Here is a 9006-nt window from a genome sequence, read left to right as displayed (position 1 = left end):
GTGTATCATATCCACAATATTTCATATTTAAATCCCTACTTTAGTAGAGAAACTTTATGAAGTGTGTTTTACACGCACTACATAATATTGCGGCTACGGCATATAAAGGACAACATTTTAGTCTTTAGCAGTTAGGGGACATATTGCATTTGACATTATACCTGGTTGTATTGCTCTGTAATTGTTATAAGTAATGGGTGCAATAGCCTTTCAAATCCAGTCTGATGTGAGATATATACATATGACGCTGTGTAGGGTCATGCTACACATTTATCAATCAACCTCTTGTTCAGCTAGAAAACAAGATCCATAATTTAAAAAACAAAAAACATTATATACATAAATGCATGAATGATGCTTACTGTAATTAAAGGTACATGAAAGCCAACATTTTCTCTCATGATTCAGCTAGAACATACATTTTTAAACAGTTTTCCAATTTACTTCTAGGGGCCGATTTATCAAAGCGTCAATTTCAGTGCAGTCGTTGGAGTCAATACTCTCGCCAGACATCGCTGCTGCAAATCCACATACGACGCCTTTATTTATTAAAAAGTCTGTCAAAAACACGCGCGTCAAGTACGGAGCGTTGAGCATCAGACTGTTGATAAATAAGTCATCGATGTCGCAGATTTTCTGTTTTTTCCTACTTTATTTATACCTTATTATTACTGTCTACATTTCTCTAATGCTAATCTTTTTATTTTTCATCTGTTAATGTCCAAGAAAAATCTGATATATGATATATGATATTTTCACATAAATGAATGTGTATTTATATTTCTAGAAATCATGATATGACTATCTCATGTTTTTTTCTTTTTTTAAAATGATTATTAAAGGGCCACTAAACCCAAAATCTTTCTTCCATGATTCAGATAGAGAATACAAATTTAAACAACATTACAATTTACTTCTATTATTTATTTTGCTTCATTTTTTAGATATCCTTAGTTGAAAAAGCAATGCACATGGTGAGCCAATCACACAAGGCTTCTATTTGCAGAAACCAATCAGCAGCTACTGAGCATATCTAGATATGCTTTTCAGCAAAGAATATCAAGAGAATAAAACAAATTAGATAATAGAAGTAAATTAGAAAGATGTTTAAAATTGCATTCTCTTTCTGAATCATGAAAGACAAAAACATAATTTATGTAAGAACTTACCTGATAAATTCATTTCTTTCATATTAGCAAGAGTCCATGAGCTAGTGACGTATGGGATATACATTCCTACCAGGAGGGGCAAAGTTTCCCAAACCTCAAAATGCCTATAAATACACCCCTCACCACACCCACAATTCAGTTTAACGAATAGAAAAGAAGTGGGGTGATAAAAAAGTGCGAAAGCATATAAAATAAGGAATTGGAATAATTGTGCTTTATACAAAATCATAACCACCACAAAAAAGGGCGGGCCTCATGGACTCTTGCTAATATGAAAGAAATGAATTTATCAGGTAAGTTCTTACATAAATTATGTTTTCTTTCATGTAATTAGCAAGAGTCCATGAGCTAGTGACGTATGGGATAATGACTACCCAAGATGTGGATCTTTCCACACAAGAGTCACTAGAGAGGGAGGGATAAAATAAAGACAGCCAATTCCTGCTGAAAATAATCCACACCCAAAATAAAGTTTAACGAAAAACATAAGCAGAAGATTCAAACTGAAACCGCTGCCTGAAGTACTTTTCTACCAAAAACTGCTTCAGAAGAAGAAAATACATCAAAATGGTAGAATTTAGTAAAAGTATGCAAAGAGGACCAAGTTGCTGCTTTGCAGATCTGGTCAACCGAAGCTTCATTCCTAAACGCCCAGGAAGTAGAAACTGACCTAGTAGAATGAGCTGTAATTCTCTGAGGCGGAGTTTTACCCGACTCAACATAGGCAAGATGAATTAAAGATTTCAACCAAGATGCCAAAGAAATGGCAGAAGCTTTCTGGCCTTTTCTAGAACCGGAAAAGATAACAAATAGACTAGAAGTCTTACGAAAAGATTTCGTAGCTTCAACATAATATTTCAAAGCTCTAACAACATCCAAAGAATGCAACGATTTCTCCTTAGAATTCTTAGGATTAGGACATAATGAAGGAACCACAATTTCTCTACTAATGTTGTTGGAATTCACAACTTTAGGTAAAAATTCAAAAGAAGTTCGCAACACTGCCTTATCCTGATGAAAAATCAGAAAAGGAGACTCACAAGAAAGAGCAGATAATTCAGAAACTCTTCTGGCAGAAGAGATGGCCAAAAGGAACAAAACTTTCCAAGAAAGTAATTTAATGTCCAATGAATGCATAGGTTCAAACGGAGGAGCTTGAAGAGCTCCCAGAACCAAATTCAAACTCCAAGGAGGAGAAATTGACTTAATGACAGGTTTTATACGAACCAAAGCTTGTACAAAACAATGAATATCAGGAAGAATAGCAATCTTTCTGTGAAAAAGAACAGAAAGAGCAGAGATTTGTCCTTTCAAAGAACTTGCGGACAAACCCTTATCTAAACCATCCTGAAGGAACTGTAAAATTCTCGGTATTCTAAAAGAATGCCAGGAAAAATGATGAGAAAGACACCAAGAAATATAAGTCTTCCAGACTCTATAATATATCTCTCGAGATACAGATTTACGAGCCTGTAACATAGTATTAATCACAGAGTCAGAGAAACCTCTTTGACCAAGAATCAAGCGTTCAATCTCCATACCTTTAAATTTAAGGATTTCAGATCCTGATGGAAAAAAGGACCTTGTGACAGAAGGTCTGGTCTTAACGGAAGAGTCCACGGTTGGCAAGAGGCCATCCGGACAAGATCCGCATACCAAAACCTGTGAGGCCATGCCGGAGCTACCAGCAGAACAAACGAGCATTCCTTCAGAATCTTGGAGATTACTCTTGGAAGAAGAACTAGAGGCGGAAAGATATAGGCAGGATGATACTTCCAAGGAAGTGATAATGCATCCACTGCCTCCGCCTGAGGATCCCGGGATCTGGACAGATACCTGGGAAGTTTCTTGTTTAGATGGGACGCCATCAGATCTATTTCTGGAAGTTCCCACATTTGAACAATCTGAAGAAATACCTCTGGGTGAAGAGACCATTCGCCCGGATGCAACGTTTGGCGACTGAGATAATCCGCTTCCCAATTGTCTACACCTGGGATATGAACCGCAGAGATTAGACAGGAGCTGGATTCCGCCCAAACCAAAATTCGAGATACTTCTTTCATAGCCAGAGGACTGTGAGTCCCTCCTTGATGATTGATGTATGCCACAGTTGTGACATTGTCTGTCTGAAAACAAATGAACGATTCTCTCTTCAGAAGAGGCCAAAACTGAAGAGCTCTGAAAATTGCACGGAGTTCCAAAATATTGATCGGTAATCTCACCTCCTGAGATTCCCAAACTCCTTGTGCCGTCAGAGATCCCCACACAGCTCCCCAACCTGTGAGACTTGCATCTGTTGAAATTACAGTCCAGGTCGGAAGCACAAAAGAAGCCCCCTGAATTAAACGATGGTGATCTGTCCACCATGTTAGAGAGTGTCGAACAATCGGTTTTAAAGATATTAATTGAGATATCTTCGTGTAATCCTTGCACCATTGCTTCAGCATACAGAGCTGAAGAGGTCGCATGTGAAAACGAGCAAAGGGGATCGCGTCCAATGCAGCAGTCATAAGACCTAGAATTTCCATGCATAAGGCTACCGAAGGTAATGATTGTGACTGAAGGTTTCGACAAGCTGTAATCAACTTTAGACGTCTCTTGTCTGTTAAAGACAGAGTCATGGACACTGAATCCATCTGGAAACCCAGAAAGGTTACCCTTGTCTGAGGAATCAAAGAACTTTTTGGTAAATTGATCCTCCAACCATGATCTTGAAGAAACAATACAAGTCGATTCGTATGAGATTCTGCTAAATGTAAAGACTGAGCAAGTACCAAGATATCGTCCAAATAAGGAAATACCACAATACCCTGTTCTCTGATTACAGACAGCAGGGCACCGAGAACCTTTGTAAAAATTCTTGGAGCTGTAGCTAGGCCAAACGGCAGAGCCACAAACTGGTAATGCTTGTCCAGAAACGAGAATCTCAGGAACTGATAATGATTTGGATGAATCGGAATATGCAGATATGCATCCTGTAAATCTATTGTGGACATATAATTCCCTTGCTGAACAAAAGGTAAGATAGTCCTTACAGTTACCATCTTGAACGTTGGTATCCTTACATAACGATTCAATATTTTTAGATCCAGAACTGGTCTGAAAGAATTCTCCTTCTTTGGTACAATGAAGAGATTTGAATAAAACCCCATCCCCTGTTCCGGAACTGGAACTGGCATAATTACTCCAGTCAACTCTAGATCTGAAACACATTTCAGAAATGCTTGAGCTTTTACTGGATTTACTGGGACACGGGAAAGAAAAAATCTCTTTGCAGGAGGCCTCAACTTGAAACCAATTCTGTACCCTTCTGAAACAATGCTCTGAATCCAAAGATTGTGAACAGAATTGATCCAAATTTCCTTGAAAAAACGTAACCTGCCCCCTACCAGCTGAGCTGGAATGAGGGCCGCACCTTCATGTGGACTTAGAAGCAGGCTTTGCCTTTCTAGCTGGCTTGGATTTATTCCAGACTGGAGATGGTCTCCAAACTGAAACTGCTCCTGAGGATGAAGGATCAGGCTTTTGTTCTTTGTTGAAACGAAAGGAACGAAAACGATTATTAGCCCTGTTTTTACCCTTAGATTTTTTATCCTGTGGTAAAAAAGTTCCTTTCCCACCAGTAACAGTTGAAATAATGGAATCCAACTGAGAACCAAATAATTTGTTACCCTGGAAAGAAATGGAAAGTAAAGTTGATTTAGAAGCCATATCAGCATTCCAAGTTTTAAGCCATAAAGCTCTTCTAGCTAAAATAGCTAGAGACATAAACCTGACATCAACTCTGATAATATCAAAAATGGCATCACAGATAAAATTATTAGCATGCTGAAGAAGAATAATAATATCATGAGAATCACAATGTGTTACTTGTTGCGCTAAAGTTTCCAACCAAAAAGTTGAAGCTGCAGCAACATCAGCCAAAGATATAGCAGGTCTAAGAAGATTACCTGAACACAGATAAGCTTTTCTTAGAAAGGACTCAATTTTCCTATCTAGAGGATCCTTAAACGAAGTACCATCTGACGTAGAATAGTAGTACGTTTAGCAAGGGTAGAAATAGCCCCATCAACTTTAGGGATCTTGTCCCAAAATTCTAATCTGTCAGATGGCACAGGATATAATTGCTTAAAACGTTTAGAAGGAGTAAATGAATTACCCAAATTATCCCATTCTTTGGAAATTACTGCAGAAATAGCATTAGGAACAGGAAAAACTTCTGGAATAACCACAGGAGCTTTAAATACCTTATCTAAACGTTTAGAATTAGTATCAAGAGGACCAGAATCCTCTATTTCTAAAGCAATTAGTACTTCTTTAAGTAAAGAACGAATACATTCCATTTTAAATAAATATGAAGATTTATCAGCATCAACCTCTGAGACAGAATCCTCTGAACCAAAGGAATCATCAGAATCAGAATGATGATGTTCATTTAAAAATTCATCTGTAGGGAGAGAAGTTTTAAAAGATTTTTTACGTTTACTAGAAGGAGAAATAACAGACATAGCCTTCTTTATGGATTCAGAAACAAAATCTCTTATATTATCAGGAACATTCTGCACCTTAGATGTTGAAGGAACTGCAACAGGCAATGGTACTTTACTAAAGGAAATATTATCTGCTTTAACAAGTTTGTCATGACAATCAATACAAACAACAGCTGGAGGAATAGCTACCAAAAGTTTACAGCAGATACACTTAGCTTTGGTAGATTCAGCACTTGACAGCGATTTTCCTGTAGTATCTTCTGACTCAGATGCAACGTGAGACATCTTGCAATATGTAAGAGAAAAAACAACATATATATAAAGCAAAATTGATCAAATTCCTTAAATGACAGTTTCAGGAATGGGAAAAAATGCCAAAGAACAAGCTTCTAGCAACCAGAAGCAATAAAAAATGAGACTTAAATAATGTGGAGACAAAAGTGACGCCCATATTTTTTCGCGCCAAATAAGACGCCCACATTATTTGGCGCCTAAATGCTTTTTGGCGCCAAAAATGACGCCACATCCGGAACGCCGACATTTTTGGCGCAAAATAACGTCAAAAAATGACGCAACTTCCGGCGATACGTATGACGCCGGAAACGGAAATAGAATTTTTGCGCCAATAAAGTCCGCGCCAAGAATGACGCAATAAAATGAAGCATTTTCAGCCCCCGCGAGCCTAACAGCCCACAGGGAAAAAGTCAAATTTTAAGGTAAGAAAAATGTTAAATTAAAATGCATTATCCCAAATATGAAACTGACTGTCTGAAAATAAGGAAAGTTGAACATTCTGAGTCAAGGCAAATAAATGTTTGAATACATATATTTAGAACTTTATAAACAAAGTGCCCAACCATAGCTAGGAGTGTCACAGAAAATAAGACTTACTTACCCCAGGACACTCATCTACATATAGCAGATAGCCAAACCAGTACTGAAACGAGAATCAGCAGAGGTAATGGTATATATAAGAGTATATCGTCGATCTGAAAAGGGAGGTAAGAGATGAATCTCTACGACCGATAACAGAGAACCTATGAAATAGACCCCTTAGAAGGAGATCACTGCATTCAAATAGGCAATACTCTCCTCACATCCCTCTGACATTCACTGCACGCTGAGAGGAAAACCGGGCTCCAACTTGCTGCGGAGCGCATATCAACGTAGAATCTAGCACAAACTTACTTCACCACCTCCATCGGAGGCAAAGTTTGTAAAACTGAATTGTGGGTGTGGTGAGGGGTGTATTTATAGGCATTTTGAGGTTTGGGAAACTTTGCCCCTCCTGGTAGGAATGTATATCCCATACGTCACTAGCTCATGGACTCTTGCTAATTACATGAAAGAAATGTGGGTTTCATGGCCCTTTAACCCTTTAATGACCACAGCACTTTTCCATTTTCTGTCCGTTTGGGACCAAGGCTATTTTTACATTTTTGCTGTGTTTGTGTTTAGCTGTAATTTTCCTCTTACTCATTTACTGTACCCACACATATTATATACCGTTTTTCTCGCCATTAAATGGACTTTCTAAAGATACCATTATTTTCATCATATCTTATAATTTACTATAAAAAAATTATAAAATATGAGGAAAAATTGAAAAAAAAACACTTTTTCTAACTTTGACCCCCAAAATCTGTTACATATCTACAACCACCAAAAAAAAACCTATGCTAAATAGTTTCTAAATTTTGTCCTGAGTTTAGAAATACCCAATGTTTACATGTTCTTTGCAAGTTATAGGGCCATAAATACAAGTAGCACTTTGCTATTTCCAAACCATTTTTTTAAAAAAAATTAGTGCTAGTTACATTAGAACACTGATATCTTTCAGGAATCTCTGAATATCCATTGACATGTATATATTTTTTTTTAGTAGACAACCCAAAGTATTGATCTAGGCCCATTTTGGTATATTTCATGCCACCATTTCACCGCCAAATGCGATCAAATAAAAAAAATCGTTCACTTTTTCACAAATTTTTTCACAAACTTTAGGTTTCTCACTGAAATTATTTACAAACAGCTTGTGCAATTATGGCACAAATGGTTGTAAATTCTTCTCTGGGATCCCCTTTGTTCAGAAATAGCAGACTTAGGCCTCGCTTCCATTGAGTCGTTAAAAATGGAGCCGTAAGCTACCGAAGCGGACGACAGCTAAAAGTAATTTACGGCTCCATTTTAGTACCAGGTTTCCATTGAAAAGATTAGCGTGTTGCGCGCAGTCGCTCTTTTCGGCCGTACGTAAGTTTGCGTTGCCAACCGATGTCGGATTTGTCGAAAAGCGCGCCATAACAAGTGCATTGCCATGGTAACCCGACCTCTGTCTATAAGAATAACGGTTTGCGCCTGCGCTCTTTACCTGTGATCGCCTCTAGAGAGAAAGACACGCGAGCTAGTTGCGTTGGTAGGAGTTTTGGGTTTTTGAGAGTTGTTTGAGAGTTAGTGGAGAGTTTGATATTTGATTTTCATATATTCTTATTGTAGGCCTCATATAATATTAGGAACACACACACACACATCCATACATTAGTTAATTAACACACATTAGTTTATACACACAAATACACACACACACACATACACACTTTTATTTGATACAAACACATTCACATTTTTTTTTTCCATTAACCCCCATATCCCCATCTTCCTTTATTACTCCTTTCATTAATCCCCTTATTCCACTTCCCATCCCCCCTTTGACTACCCTTCCCTTCCTCACTATATAACTTGTTTTTTTATATATACATTTTGCCCATCCTATTTTTTTTTTTTTAACATCCCATATTTTTTGTTTCATTTGACTATATAGCTCACCCCTTTCTTAATTTGCATCCCTTATTATTTTTCTATAATTTTGTTCTAATCCTCCTTAGTTTTTCCTTTTTCATTTACATCCCTTTGTTTATTTTCACCCCCACATTTTATTTTTATTTTGAGGGATATAGAATAGAGATAGTTAGGGTCTAGATAGGTTAGGTAGTTAGTTTTGGGGCTATTTAATTTAGGGTTTAGTTAGGTGAATTAGTGTAGTTAGGTAAGCTAGGGACTTTAGTGTTAGGTTAGAGTTAGGGAGGAAGGAGAAAGGGATGGATAGGCCTAGTGGAGTTGGGAAGGGGGTGGCTAGGGTGAGGGCAGTGGTGAGGGTGGATAGAGGGAGGGGGAGGGGGGAAGTAGGGAGTAGTATGGGCAGGAATAGGGGCCGAGGTTTGGGTGGAGGATTTGTCCTTCCTCAAACCCTGGCAGAGGAGGGAAGGAGAGAGGGTGGAAGAGGAATGGAGGTGGGAGGAGTGAGGAGGAGTCAGCCTCAGCTAGGCACAAAAAGAAAAGGGAAAGTGGGG

Source organism: Bombina bombina, chromosome 2 (genome assembly GCF_027579735.1).
Source record: "Bombina bombina isolate aBomBom1 chromosome 2, aBomBom1.pri, whole genome shotgun sequence".
NCBI classification, from domain to species: domain Eukaryota; kingdom Metazoa; phylum Chordata; class Amphibia; order Anura; family Bombinatoridae; genus Bombina; species Bombina bombina.
The sequence above is the reverse complement of the archived record's forward strand: the minus strand, read 5'-3'. Positions refer to the sequence as shown.